The sequence below is a fragment of the Marmota marmota genome, unplaced genomic scaffold (genome assembly GCF_001458135.2).
Source record: "Marmota marmota marmota unplaced genomic scaffold, marMar, whole genome shotgun sequence".
In the NCBI taxonomy this organism is placed as follows: Eukaryota; Metazoa; Chordata; class Mammalia; order Rodentia; family Sciuridae; genus Marmota; species Marmota marmota.
In genome coordinates, this window is record NW_026000076.1 from 9,056,276 (window position 1) to 9,071,483 (window position 15,208).

The following is a 15,208-nucleotide window of genomic DNA, read 5'->3' on the forward strand; positions in this document are numbered from 1 at the left end:
CCATACCGGGTTCTGACTTTTTAATCACATTATATTTTAAAACTTATAACTTGGTAAACTTTCCCCATATTAGAAAGATCCAAGAGTAATATCTGAGTCTGAAAAGGGGAATTTGTATTTTGAATCAAGTCCCAAAAGATTCTAACTGGTTGCTTGACCTGTCTTAGTTTATAGCTTCATTTATATATTTTATTTATCCTCATAGTGTTCCTGAGGGGCAAGGATGGGACAGATATTTCCTCCATTTATAATAATGAGAAAACAGGCAAGAGAGGTTGCCTTATCCAAACATAACCTGTTCAACCACAAAGCAGGAAACCATGCACCTGTCTCCTCCCAGCAGCTCTGCTGACTAGGTACAGCAGAGTGATTCCAATAATAAGATATTCCCATTGTAGGAACTACTAAAATGACAATCATGGCCACGTCTCAGAACTAAAAACTCAACGGATATATGATTAGCACCCTCACTAGTCAATCAGACAGCTTTTCTATTAGCCTCTTAACATCTTTGGACCACTACTGAAGACACCATCTTTACTTTTATCTACGAATAGCAATTATACTTTTTAAATGCCACCTCTTTGCTACAAGTCAAATTAACCAGCTTCAATTCAAATTCTGGCATCCTTTGTCAATGTATATGGAGTGGAGAGGAGGGCAGGATCCACAGACAAAAGGCAATGTGTGACACAAATTCTAACTGAGCACAGGTTCCTGCTTTTATTAAGGGGGTAAAGTCACTGAATTAATGAGCAGCAATCCTCATTTCTTTTGATATAAGGAGAAACATCCAAGTACTGAACCTCTCTCAAAACACACAAAAAGTTACTATTTTTCTTCAATATAAAAAAACAGATTCAATACTTTGGGGTCATAGAGTTCACACCCATCTTGTTAGAGATGAAAAAACTAAGGTACAGGGAAGTTAAAAGATGTGTCCAAACCACATGGCTAGTTTCTGATAGCACCAGAGTTAGACCCTAGACTTCTGTCTCCCAATAGGAAAATCCCCATTTAGGAGCTGGATAACCCATGTAAACTAGCACTTTTTCCTCCTAGTTTTTCCCTTCAATACTCTTTTGGGTTTCATATAGAAGAAATTTAGTCACTAAATGAAGTACCCACTGACTTATGCATCATAAGTTCCCCATAAATGTCTGAGTGAACTGAACTGAATCTGGACATGACTTATTCCCATAAGAAGCAGAACACTCAATACGACTATCCCATTTGTGATTTTTGGTTTCCATAGTGATAAATAACACTTACTGCTACATGTGGTCTGGCTTACATCTATGAACAAGCATTTCCTGATGAATGGCAACTCCCACAAGATATAATTTCCCAAATATTTCAGACAGCTGATGGAAAAAAAAACACACACACACATTCCCCATAGAAAAGATTAATCACCAATTAGGTCATTTAGCACTGAAAGGTACTCTACATTTGCTATGGTATGGTTGATGTCCTATCCTTCAAAATTCATTTCAGAAATATAAGAAAAACACTTGGGCTTTATTAACAAACTTAAGAGGATAATAAATTTTAGGATAGTGAGACTCATTCTACAAATCTGATTCCATGGTTTAAATTATAGGATCATTCAATCCTACTTGATGGCAAAGATGTACTTTGTATTTTATTTCTTCATCTGTTAGCTTTGCATTTACAGAAAGGTCCTATTTTTTCTGGCAGTAGCATCCTTCTTCTGTTTCCAGAGCTTACTTGTAACGTACCAATCCTGTCAGTCCACTGTGGTCATAATGTGGTGCTATGGCAAAGAAGGAGCCACTGAGAGAAAGCCATGAGCTTCAAAACCCAGCTAGCCCCTCACCACCTCCAGCTGGCTTTCATATTTGGCAGCTTAGTGTTTCTGTTAGAGCGAGACTTATCAAAATGTTCAAAGTATTAGGTCACTAAAAATACAGGAAGAGAGGGCTAGGGCTGTAGCTCAGTGGCAGAGCACTTGCCTAGCATGCATGAGGCACGAGGTTCAATCCTCAGCACCACATAAAAATAAACAAACAAAGGCATTCTGTCCATCTACAACTACAAAAAATAAAATAAAATAAAAATATAGGAAGAGGGGCTGGGATTATGGCTCAGCTGGTAGAGTGCTTGCCTCCCATGCACAAAGCCATGGATTCAATCCCCAGCACCACAAAACAAATAAACAAACAAACAAACAGGAAGAACCTGTGAAGGATATACATGCAATTACCTATTAAGAAACACAGAAGGCAGTAGCACAGCATTTGTACTGACAGCTTTGGGGGTTGCTGATTTAGAGGGGAGGAGTCACATATGTTTTCAAAGAGGACAGGTTGAATTAGTATCTCCATGTTCCTTGGATCTCTATGATCTCTTCCCTGTTCATCTGCAGAAGCCTGTACACACTGTTTCTAAGAACATTTCAACAAAATTGCCTTTGGTGAGAACAAGACAACTGTTCAGTCTGGACAGAAAAAGTAAACCTTTTAAAGCTTCTAGTCTAAAACAAGTCTTTAATCAATCTGTATTATTCATCTTGGGTGACAAATTATTCCCACCTAAAAATCTAATATTCTACTCCAATTAAATTCTACTCTGCTCCCAAATTTGGAAATTAAGCAAAAACATTAAAACTTAAACTTTTTTTTTTTTTTTTTTTTGGTGCTGGGGATCGAACCCAGGGCATTGTGCATGCAAGGCAAGCACTCTATCCACCAAGCTATACCCCAGTCCCTAAAAGTTAAACTTCTTAAAAGTATTAATTCACACAAGCTTTGAACACATCACTAAGCACCTATTGTCTATGGTGCCATGTAAGAGACACAATGGTGCAGGCTTTTGGTTGTGTACATCTGCCTAAAAGGGGAGGGTCAAAGTTGGGGAGAGATAAATTTTAAATTGTGCAAGAGATTATGTTTTGTTATGTTTTATAAATTTCACTTCAGGGAAATGAAATTGCATTTGGTAAGCAGACAGAACTCGGAGGAAAGTTAAATATCTAAATACAGATACTTGACATCAATTAAGATATATTTCTAACAAATTCCTTAATCCTTAAGGGAATTTTCCGGGAGATACAGAATGATGAAACCAAAGTTGGAGAAAGTAGAACAGACCACGAATGTGTTGTTCAGAGTACAACTGGGTTGTTCATGTCCTGTGTTCTCTCTAACAAACAAAAGAGCAAAGTCCTATTCATGACCACAAAAAGACTCTTGTAAGGAACAGGTCATCACCAGCTCACCAAACTACCTCTACTCCTCACCTACAGGGCAGTTTTAGGTCCTATATCTTGGCATGAGTGGTATGGCCTGAAATGGATGAGTAAACAGACAGCAGAACACTCCCTATGTTACACTTCCAGATAAGACTGTTCATTATGCACCCAGGGCAGTTCAATTCAGTGCACATTTACTGAGAAACCACCCAAAACTTGTAACAAGTTAGAGATAGATACACTCAGGAAAATGACATCCCAATTTATGAAATATAAATTTCAAATTCTCCAAGAGAGAACCCAGCACTGAGAAAGAGTCATACAAGGAACTGAGTAATACTAGGTCAATAGAAATACCTTGACCCCTGGTGCCAAATGAAGGCAAAAGCTGTAAGTGCTCAAAAGCAAAACAGAAACATGAGGTAGCATTTGAAAGCAAACAAGCAAAAAGTGATGGTAACGAAAAAATATACTCCCTGCCCCCCACCCAGTGCTAGGGATAAAACCCAGGGCCAAGAGCATGCTCAACCACCTGGGTACACCCCCAACCCTACTTCATAACAATTTCATCAAATTTTTACTACAGAAGAGAGATACTGAAGGTATTGAAATAAATCTATCACCTGTACTAAACCATACGTAACAAAGCACTCATTATGGGTTACCAACATTTTCTAATTTTTATAAATCACTGAGAAGTTTTTTAATAAAACTTCATTAGTATGAAACATCAGCCCTTGAGATAATAGTTAGGTACCTTGTAAATATTCCTATAGGTAGCAGAAACAATGAGAATGAGAAAAAAAAGGAACTCTATTAATAGTCATCAGAGACCTTAAGAGTAATTATTCCCTGTGTAAATTAATGTAAATACAAATACTCTAAGAATGATAGATTTTGTATTCTGCTCAAATATATTTAAGTTTGAGTAAATATATATTTTTACAACCGATAAGTGGGTCTCTCCTGAATACTGGAACCTCAAAGACCACTACCCACAGGGTCCTTACAAGAAAAGAATCTCTGTGTGTTTTCAATTAATCATTAATGAGCCTCCAAATACCAACTCAACCTCAGGTAATCATCTACTCACTTTATTTAACAAAGCCCAAAAAAACAAACTGTTGCACCGTATTACCCTTGAGATGGTCACATTTAACCCCAGATAGACGTAAGATAATTTGACTCTATAAACATAAAACAGCTGCGAGAAAAATCCAGATAGCCATCACACTAAATGCTTGAGGTCTGTACCTTCTAGCAACAGCAAATGAACATTTCTTCACTAGCATTTTACTGAAAACAACTTACATAACTGCAACCTTGAGGCATGAATGAAATGACACAGGAAGTAATTTCATCATCTATCACTCCAATGCTATATTATTAATTAAGCACCTCATCCCAGAAATAGACTCTGCTGTAGAATTATTTAAAGTTGAATTGTATGTCCAGGTTGAAGGTACGGAGTAGCCTATAGAAATTACCAAATTTAAATCTTCCAAGAATAAAAATCTTCCCAGAATACTATTAGTTCACTCAGAAAATTCCCAAACTGAACAAATGTTCACAAACATTTATGGGAGGGATTCCTAGTTTCAGGCTGTCACTGGTTCCTACAGAGTCTGTTTTCCTTACACTGAAGTTTGGCCTTGAAGAATCTTAAGACAAGGCTGGACTGGATGGCCATGCAAGCATCAGTATGACCAGGGTGAATTCCCTTGGGAAGAGGGCGAGGGGTATAAAACGACCCTAGCCTCTTCAAAGATAAAATGCTTTGAGCTTCCCTTCTAACTGCACCTACTTCAGAGAAATATTTCCCCAAAGAAAAACTATGGTAAAAATACTCTTAGTTTAATTAAACCCTTCTTTTGCTTTAAAAAAAAAAAAATTTTACCTGAGGCCAGTAGACACTTCAGTGTTCAGCATTTTTCTAGAAAAACTAAAAGGCAGGCAGATGCAATTTAACTTTGTTTACCTTCTAATTAAGTTGACAAAAACATTCAAGATCAAGAGAGCCACATGGTTCCCAGATAGCCTGGAACCTAAGTCTAACACTGGCTTTTACCACACCTCAACCCATCTCCACATCAAGGAGGGTAGTTCTTCCATTTCTCCAAGCTAGAATTTTTGAGGCTACTTTCAAGTCCTCTAACTCACAAGCAGGTTACCTAAGACCTAATCGTTTCCCACAGAAATCTTTCCTGCTGTCCTCTCTTCCCCACTGCCCACATCTAGACACCAACTCAAACTGAACTCCCTGTCACCCATCTCTACCCACTTCCACCCCCGTTCTCCTCAATGCCACAGGCACAAAAGAAGCAAATCTTGACTCTCCTCAGGGGGAAAATCCTCTGCTTCATCTAGGAGTAAGTCCAGCTTTCCAAGTGTATGCTCAGTAATCAAGTGCCCCTGAGTTCAATCCCTGGTACAACCCTCAAAAAAAAAAAAAAAGATGTAGCTCAGTGGTAAATTATCCCTGGATTCAATCCCCAGTACCCCCTTCCCCCCAAAACATTGTTTATAATAATACCTATTATATAACTGAATTTAACAATTAGTTCTTTGTTACTATAAGAACTGATCTGTCTTTTTTAAAGGGGAATAAGGTGAGATATAGTTACATAAATCCTTGGTATCATCAAATTCACAAATGCCTTTCATGAATATGTGGTGTGGTAGTCAGTCACAGCAGAGACAAGCAGAGTAGGCAGAGCAGGCAGAGAGTCTTGAAAAAACCTGAAAAATCAGAGGATGTTCCCAGCAGTTTATAAAGACTTGAATGCAGGGATGCTTTATTTGGCAAACCCTTTTTATTCAATCTCAATGTAAAGTTCCCTGATGGAATCATTAGCTTCAATCTTACATTTCATGACTCTAAACTCTTAGTGTACTGGCTACATTCAAAGTTATATTTTTATAATCAAAATGAATACTTTTTGCCCGTAACACCAAATGACATAGTGGGACTATAAAGATGGCTTCTTTAATTTTCTTTTTTTTTCCTGATAGTAACAGGGATTGAAACCAGGGCCTTGAACATGACAGGTGAGTGTGCTACTACTGAGCTACATCCCTAGCCCTTTTATTTTATTTTGAGACAGGGTCTCACTAAGTTGCTGAGGCTGATCTTGAACTTGATAGCTTCCTGACTAACCCTCTGGAGTTGCTAGGATTACAGATATATGCCACAGTGCCTGGCTTCAATTTTCCCACCATTTAAGGTCACTCTTTGGCTTGGCTATGCTGGTAACTGAGAATCCTGAAAGGGAATCTCTTACATTTTGGCCTATCATCCATCTTTTCTTCCTTTCTTTGTGTAACACAAACAAGCTCTTTAGTAGTTTCCTAAAAATGAAAGATTGTTAAACTGCTTCTACTTAAATTCTGATCTGCCAATGCTTAGTCCTTCTCTCTTCCATCCCTTGTTCTTCCCTCTTCCATTCCTTGTTATCTGTGTCAAAATTTACATCCTCAAGAATTCCCAAAGGAAGCCAAGCACTGTGATGCATGCCTGTGTCACAGCTGCTAGAGAGGTGAGAGGCTGAGGCAGGAGGATCTCAAATTCCAGCCCAGCCTGAGCAACTCAGCAAGACCTTGTCTCTAAAAAAAGCGGGAGAGGGATACAGTTTAGCAGTATAGAGCTTGCCTACCATGCATGAGATTCCCAGTACAGGGGGGAAAAAATCCCACAGGATGTATTTTCTTAAGTTATAACCCTGAGAAAAAAGAAAATTTCAAGAAAAGAAAATAAATCCCAGTTAAATTTTTAGTCTTCACATGAAAAGATGCTCTGCATCCTCAGACATTGGAGAAATGCAAATTAAAAATTACAACAAAATACCTCTTCATAGTCACTAAAATGGCTACCATCAAAATGATAATAACAAATGTTAGGCAGATGTGATAAAATTGAAATCTTCATACGTTGCCAGTGGGAATGTAAAATGGCACAATCATTTTGGAAAATAGTTTGGCAGTTCCTCAAAAATGTTAAATAAAAGAATTACCATATGCTCTATCAATTCCACTAAGCATACACCCAAGAAAAATGAAAACATCTCTCCACCCAAAACTTTGTATGCAAATATTAATTAGCAGCATTATTCACAAATGTCAAAATATAGAAAATCACACAAATGTCCATTAACCAGTAAAAATAGGTAAATAAAACAAGATACATTTCGTTCTAGTTTTATGAAATGAAAAAGTTCTGAATATCTGTTTCACAACAATTTGAATACAAGTAACAATACTGAAATTTGAATACAAGTAACAATATTGAATGGTACACTTTAAAAAGTATGGCACATTTATAAAATGGAATATTATTTGGCAACAAAAAGAAATAAAATACTGACAGGAACTACAACATGATTGAACCTTAAAAACATGCTCAATGAAAGAAGTCAGGCACATAAATTGTATGATTCCATTTTATGCTAAATATACAGAATAGGCAAATCTACAAAGATTAGTGGTTGCTAGGGATTAGTGGGATAAAGAATAACAGGACCACCAGGCATGGAGGTGCATGACCATAATCCCAGCAGTTTGGGAGACTGAGGCAGGAGCATGGCGAGTTCAAAATCAGATTCAGCAACAGTTAGGCCCTAAGCAACTCAGTGAGACCCTGTCTCTAAATAAAATACAAAACAAGGCAGGGGATGGGGCTCAGTGGTCAAGTGTCCCTGAGTTCAATCCCCAGTACCCACCCCCCTAAAAAAAAAAAAAAAAAAAGATTAAGAATAGGGAGGAGCAAGGACTGTGGCTCAGTGGTAAAGTGCTTGCCTAGCATATGTGAGGCACTGGGTGCAATCCTCAGTACCACGTAAAAATAAATAAATAAAATAAAGGCATTGTGTCCATCTACAACTACCTTAAAAAAAAAAAAAAAAAAAANNCCCTTAAAAAAAAAAAAAAAAAAAAGGAATGATTTCCAGTGGGTACAAAGTTTCTTTTTGAGTGATAAAATTTGACTGTGGTGATGGCTGCACAACTCTGTGAATGCACTAAATACCACTGAATTGCATGCTTTAAATGGGCCAATTGTATAGTACATTAATTATCAATAAAGTGGTTTAAAATATATACAAATAAAGTTAAGTGCCTTGTTGGGTCCTTAGACTAAAGCCCCAAAGTTAATCTTGGCTTAACAAAATGCCTTCACGTTTGGAGTTTACATTAGCATCAATGTCTCCCTTTAATGTGAAAGAATCTGACATACTTAAAATCCTCACTACCTCCCTTAACTCCCCTGGCTGCTCTGTGGGCGCAGACCACACCCCTCTCAACAAGTATTCTATGCTCCTGAAGGGCAGGGCTGCAGACGGACCAAAGTAACCAGAAATGACCAGAGAGAGACTCCAGTAGAGGGCCTGTCTGGCTTAGTAAGACCAGACAACAGTTTCACCACCCCTCTGACTAAGAAAGGGTTTTGTAAGACGCAGAAATAACATAAGAGGCTAAAGCGTAAAGAAAGGAATGAACCAGTAATTAGAACACTTCCAGAAATGCAATGCTCTGGCTGTATGTGTGTGCACCATCTGCTCTGAGCACTAGATGCAAGTGTTTTCAAATACGGGAACAAGGATCTCTCAAGAGGACACAGACACATTCAGGAACCTGTGACTTCTCCAGAGTAATCTTTCCATTTTGTCTTTTTATTTCAATGTTAATCAAAAAGAAACTGATATAAATACAAACTGGAGTGTTAACAACCCATTGTTATCAATATTGTGCCCAGGTTGGATTTATGACTGCAGTAGCACCAAGTCCCTCACCTGCAATGCTACTCAAGGCACAACGGTAAGCGCACACATGGTGACAATGAAGTAAATTAAGACACTTTCTTCAAGCAAAACTTTGATTTCATGCCGGCATAAAATGACAGAGGTGGAGCACCGTACTACACTAACTGCTACAGAGTAATGGGAAAAGGAGAGGGGCAGGTGGGACACATGGTCTGCACAGTACTACCAAGCAAAGATCAAATGACATGAAGGCATGTTCTATGCATAAAGGTACTGCATGTTAACACTTCAAAATTACAAAGAGGGCCAATGATAAGAAAGTGTTGTGTTCAAGTTATTTTCAAAGTAGTGTGAATGAGTTGTTTCTATTGACTTCTTTCAACAGTCTGACACGTAAAACTGCACAGTGAACTAAAATGAACAAACATTATATTTGTCCCTGATTGTGGTGACAGCTGAATTAGATATATATATTTTATGTTGATTTTAGTAACTCCGAAATGTTAACCTTTGAATGAACAAAATGGTTAAATTCTCTAACAAGAAAATTATCAGTCATTAAAATCATTAAAATCTCTAACTCAACGACTGCTCTTTGGCGCAGAGCTGTGGTCTGATAGGGTCTGAAAGTCCTGAGTTAGAATGCAGGGCCTTCCAATCCATAATGTGCTTCTAAATAACATATTTATGCAAGCAAGTATTCTGTGCATTATTATTATCGAAGGTAAACTTAACTTTGGGGCTTTATTCTATGGACCCTGTAAGACACTTAAACTTTTTATATATATTTAACCACTTTATTGATAATTAATGTAATGTACCATTAATTATCATGAACTTAATCTATACTTGGACCCCAATTAATAACTTTATTATTTTTTAAAATTTTTACTGTGCTGGAGATTGAATCTATGGCTTTACACAGGCAAAGCAACATCTTTACATTTTTGTCAAAAAAAATACCATAGGTGATTTGGCTTTGGCAAAACAGCACTCATCATATAAATATTCATGTGAATTTTAAAGTATTGTTTGTACTTACTTGTGATGTTTCAAATGATTTAATAACTGCTGTAAGTATACATGTTATCTATTTCATGTCTGTACATATTAGGTACAACTAAGCAAAGCTAATGTATATCAACAAATTTCCTGTAAACTCCTTTAATGGCAAGAAATTCATTCACAGGCTGTTTGATAATTACTACTACAAGTAATAATATGGAAGAGTTTTGGATCATGTTCATTTGTTCAAAAAACATTTGAGATCCTACTGTGTGCCAGGGTGAGTGGGGAATGAGACAGACATATTAAAGCTCTTGTGGGACTTAAATCTATTAGAAAAGGCAAATAAATATAACATGTTTCCTGTTGTTCATGGGAACAACAGACAGACCTGATCCAGCTTGGGGGTCAAAGAAAACTTGAAGGATATGACATTTAAATTAAGACAAAAGAGAAGGAGTTGGCCAGACAAAGCAGCAGAAGGGGAGAGAGAGTGCTAAGCTCGAGACACACCCTGTGCAAAGGCTTGTGGTCACAAAGCAGATCAGAGGCACAGAAAGAGGTTCTGTGTGGCTGTTAAGTGAACAGTGGGGGAGGGGGGAGGCAACAGCTCTAGACTGGAGATGGAGGCAGGGACTTCCTCTAGGAGGGTTCTGAGATTTTCTTAAGGAGTCTGGTTTTTAATGCTTTATAAAGGAATCTTGAGGATAAGGAGTTGTCACTAAGGGCTTTACACAGTTCATGACCTCTTGCATTTTTTGCTCCATACCAACCTGAGGCTTCAATGTATAGAGGGCACCAGAGCTCAGAGGCAAGGAAGGCAGCGGCAGACAGTTGCCAGTAGTCCAGGCCAGATTCCAGGGTCACAACTGGAGGAAGCATATTGGGAAAATTCAAGGGATTATCAGATAAAGTGAAGAAATTAAGTTTAAGACAAAAATTTAGAAGACTTGGCAATTCAGTACAGGTGGGAGTTACGGAAAATGCTCAAGTAGTTAACCTGTGGACAGTGGTATCTTTCCACAAGATGGAAGTATTACAAATCCTTGGATATTGAGGACCACCTACATTCAAAGACAGCTTTGTACAAGTTGTTTGAAAGAAATACTTTTGTTTTCCTTGCTAGTTCATATCTCTGCATCCATTATGAAGTTTTTTTTGAAAAAAAAAAAAAAAAAAAAAAAACACTACAGACTTGCATAATCACTCACACCCAGAGGCGGCAATATTCAAAACAAGTCTGTGTTCTCTCTGGAAAGTCTTGGTTCAAAGACAAAAAACAGAGAACAGACAAATCTTTTGATCCTCACTACTGACATGGGGCTTCACTGTAAACCCAGGCACTACTTAAGACCTTTCTTTGATGGGACAATGGCAAGAGCTCAAGGCGTAACAGGCATTTAAATTTAAGAGACTCAACCTCTGCACTTCTTCCCAACCATAGGAACAGGGATTTAAATATCAAAAGAACCCACTCAAGTTCAAGTGACCGGTGCACCTGGTGAAATTTAACCCAACATAAAACCTCTCCATGCAAATTCATAATTTCCTAAAAAAAAAAAACCAAAACAACTCTGGGAAAATTTTCCCATGACCCCTCCCCCTCAGGATCATTTTTAATATTTCAAAAATGCTTAAAAAACCGGAACAAAGCAATTTTAAAATCTCAAAGGGTCAGAGCAACTGGAATTAGTTTAAGAATGCATTATACATGAAAGACACCAGGGTTTTCTTTATAAACAGGGCATCTTCTTCACACTAAAGCACAAGAAAACAAAGGAAGAACTAAACTAACACAGACCACAGAAAATATCACATGAAAGGAAATTCATGTCTGGCCTAGCCTGCAACAGTAAGATCTCAAATAAACAGGCTTCGTCTACATGGGCTTCCTAAAAACAAGAAGAAGAAAAAGGAGAAGCCCAATAATTTCTGGCATGAGGAAAATGAGACAGGAGAACTTTAGTAATATTCCAGGTTGTTAGGGTTATAAACAAGGCAAACAGGGGCAGAGGGTCCTGGGAACCCTCCCCTGTCCTGTTTCCATGATCTCCTTTCTGGGTCTGTCCTCTTCCTTCAGAGGCCACAGACAGGAAGACTACTTACATGAGTGATGACGTATGTCATTCATTCCATACTTGTGTGGCAGTTACTATGCAAAGTTCTAAATGCTTTAGAAATAACCCACCGAATCCTCATAACAACCCTACAAGGCGGGCACTATTATTACTCTTCTTTTACATACAGGCAACTGAAGCATGGAAAGGCTGTGCAACTTGCCCAGAGTCAAGCAGCTAGTAAGCGATACGATACAGCTGACGTCTGAACCCACTCCATCATCTGACTATGGAGCTCCTGAAGTTATTTAAATGATCTTTTTCATCTCCTATATTCTTACACTTTCTTTAAATGAGGATTTGTGACTTTTCTAATAACAAAGAACTAAAAGACCACTTTTATTTTGAAAAAGCAAAACAAAAAATAGAATCAAAGGTCTTAAATATTTCATCCGTGAAATCACAAGGAAAATATGTCTGATGTGCTAAAAGCCAAGAGACTAGACCAGATGACCACTGGCTCATTTGTCGCATAAGATCTTCAATTCCACGCCTCTGCTCTCCCAGCACACAGGCAGCAAGGGGAGTGGAGAACACAGTGAAGGGCAGCAATTACTACATGTGCTCTGGAGAACACACCCTGGATCCAGTTTCCCTTTACAAGCTGTATAACCTAGAACTAGTTGCTTTAGTTTTGCCAGCCTGTTTTCTCCCCTGACAAATGGGTACAGTTAGACCAGTCTGCTAGAGGAGACACATGAAGCTTTAAAAATACAACAGTGGTGGGGGGCTGGGGTTGTGGCTCAGTGGAAGAGTACTTGCCTAGCATGTGTGGGGCACTGGATTTGATTCTCAGCACATTAAAAAATAAAGATAACGTGTCCATCAAAAAAAAAAAAAAAAAAAAAAAAAAAAAAAACATACACAACAGTGTCCAGCATAGAGTAAGAGGTCAAAAAGTGATGATCATTGAAGAAAGAAATTGTCCAAATAAATACTTGCTTCTGTAGATATTCCTGGGCTCAGCAAACAAATAAACCAAACTTTTCATAAAGTCATCAAATGTGGACAAAAGAAAGAATGTAAAAATAAGGAAAGTTTCCATTAATGCCTTAGTAAGCTGTTAGTCTTAGGATAGAGAACATTCTTGAGCCACAGAAAAATGACTCCTAGGCTTAGTAGCTAGAGTGTTGGTGCTGCATAGGGAAGTAAGAAAATAACTAGTGTTAGCTGCAGGTCCCTGACTTGCCCTTTCTAACATCAAGAGTTATAAAAAACAAGTCTCTTCATTGCTCTGATTCTCCATTTCATTATGGAAATCATTGCATTGCATGACCCCAAAAATTCCTTCTAGCTCTAATAATTTGTATTTCTCTAATGACATAACCAGTTCTCTTTCAGTCATAAAGTATGTACTAATGAGATTCTATCATACTTCTAAAAGATATCACTCTGCCAATAAGTGGATCTTCAAAGAGTTCATAATGACTAAAATTCTATGTTGCTTCTGTAGTACTTTTAGCTACTCCACAAAGTTATGTTAAATGTTCCTCTTAAAGAAAATGAATGCTTCTGGCCCTCCTGGACCTGATATTCTTCTTTCTCAAATACAACATTTGCAATTACAATCCTGGCTCCAAAACAGAAACTTAGAGTGAAAAAAGAAAAAACTAAAGCATTACCAATGTAGATTTCTATTCCATAAATCCTTGTATAAAAAGATTTTTCCCTAAACACATCCAACTCCAAACTGATACTTTCATGACCCCTCATCTATGGGGCAGAAAGTGGTACAGCAGAAGCCCACAGGAAGCTAACACAGCAGTGCATGTCTTCAGAGTCATCAAAGGGTCACAGAGAATCAATCCCTGACCACATTGAAGGTGTCTTGCACCACGGGGTAGACCTAAGGCATAGACTGAGAAGAGGACAACAAAAAGTGAGAAAATCAGAATTATTATTATTTTTTTTTATTGGTTGTTCAAAACATTACAAAGCTCTTGACATATCATATTTCATACATTAGATTCAAGTTAGAAAATCAGAATTATTAAAAGTGCTACAAGAATGAGAAGACAGAAAAAGGGAGGACAGAGGGAAAGGAAAAGGGCACAAAATGAAAAACCACAGAATCACCATCATCTGGAAGGAGAACTACACAGCGCTTTCTTTGCATGTGTTAAATTCACACAAGAGTCCTCACATTATTTTTTACTTTTATTGTTATTTTTTTAAATATTTATTTTTTAGTTGTAGTTGAACACAATACTTTTATTTTATTTATTTTTATGTGGTGCCGAGGATGGAACCCAGGGCCTCGCACATGCTAGGTGATTGCTCTAACGCTGAGCCACAACCCCAGCCCCTTGCCCTTCTTTTAAAGAGGAGAGAACCGAGACTTGGGAGATGTCAGCTTATTCTCCTAGGGTCACAGAGCTAGGACAGGGAAGAGATGGTATTTTACATGAGTTTTCCCCATACACCGCTCCTCAATGAATGGTATATATACTCCCTGTGACCTCTGAGGTCGCTGCTGGCCCAGCCTTTCATGGAAGTTTCGAACTTTTCCAAAGTGCCTGGGGGCTCTTGTCAGCCTCCCAATTCTATCATTTTGAAGGACATTTATTCCTCAGATAAAGCAAATATCTGTCTCCCAACAACATCCATTGCCTCACTCAGGATCATCATCACATGGTGGCTAACAAGGTTTCTTGTCAAAGCCCTTATCAATAATTTCAAAAGATAAAATGGAGAGTATTAAAAGAATTAAGGAAAATCTCAAAAGTATCCCTTTAAAAAAAAAATGAACTTGGTGATATAGTTAAGAGCTCTAGGATTGGTAAATTTACTAAGGAGAAAGATGAAGGTGGGCCTGTCTTTGGTTAGTTATTTCATGGAGGATGATATATATTAAAAAAAAAAAAGAAAAAGAAAAAAAATTAATTAGGTTTTATCATAAAAGTGTTAATATAAAGAGTTATTGATTTAAGACATATCAGAGAGTGCATAGGTTTCTATGTCTTCCAGAAGAGCTTAAATAGCTATTTTCTTTATATGGAAGATATGAGCCTAAGGTAAAACAGGAGATCCTTCACCTACCAAGTGATCCGAATGACCTTCAACTCAAACTAACTACTTGACTTTTAGGCCCCAGACACAAACTGGAATAATACTTGGCC

The 15,208-nt window shown here is 37.8% G+C and overlaps 1 protein-coding gene across 6 annotated transcripts in view; it reads right to left on the reverse strand.

Annotated features, from left to right (window-relative positions):
* The window catches only part of Lrrc8d (leucine rich repeat containing 8 VRAC subunit D), a 112,232-nt gene that overhangs the window by 58,999 nt on the left and 38,025 nt on the right, over positions 1 to 15,208 (reverse strand). Inside the window, exon 3 of one of the 6 annotated variants that reach the window (XM_048814487.1) lies at positions 10,746 to 10,841. The exons of the other annotated variants lie outside the window; for them this stretch is intronic. The gene's annotated coding sequence lies outside the window, so the exon portion shown is untranslated. The remainder of the gene's footprint in view (positions 1 to 10,745; positions 10,842 to 15,208) is intronic. 6 annotated transcript variants of the gene reach the window in all.